Source organism: Pteropus alecto, unplaced genomic scaffold (assembly GCF_000325575.1).
Source record: "Pteropus alecto unplaced genomic scaffold, ASM32557v1 scaffold81, whole genome shotgun sequence".
Lineage (NCBI taxonomy): Eukaryota > Metazoa > Chordata > Mammalia > Chiroptera > Pteropodidae > Pteropus > Pteropus alecto.
The window spans coordinates 20,933,830-20,934,222 of NW_006433378.1; the positions used below are offsets into that span (position 1 = coordinate 20,933,830).

At 69.0% G+C, this 393-nt stretch overlaps 1 protein-coding gene across 1 annotated transcript in view; it reads left to right on the forward strand.

Moving 5' to 3' along the window:
• Nucleotides 1–393, forward strand: part of SOD1 (superoxide dismutase 1) — a 7,461-nt gene that overhangs the window by 403 nt on the left and 6,665 nt on the right. The gene's annotated exons all lie outside the window — the stretch shown is intronic.

Below are 393 nucleotides of genomic sequence, written 5' to 3' on the forward strand. Positions count from 1 at the left end.
GTGCGTGGCGAGGCTGCCCCGGGGCTGGGCCTGGGCGGGATGCAGGGCGGGCCGCCCGTTGGGTGCCAACTACTCGGGCCCGGGAGGCAGGAGAGAGCGCGAGGGAGGAAGATCAGCCGCCTTCAGGGCCTCGGCGGCTGTAGGCCAGGGCGGCGACCTGACGCTTTTGGAAAGGCCGTGGCCCTTCCTTGCGGGGTCGTTTTCTGGGTCTTGAGGATCCTGCGACTCTCAGTGGCGCAGTCCAAGGCCCGGCCCGCCCTGGAGCTCCGAGAGCAGCGAGTGCGCCGGGCCGCAGGGTGTCGTCGCATTCGTTATCGCTTTGGGGCTTCCTGTCCGACTGGAGCTCTCTAGTTCAGGGTCCTGCAGACCCTGGCCCACAGGCCTCATCCATCC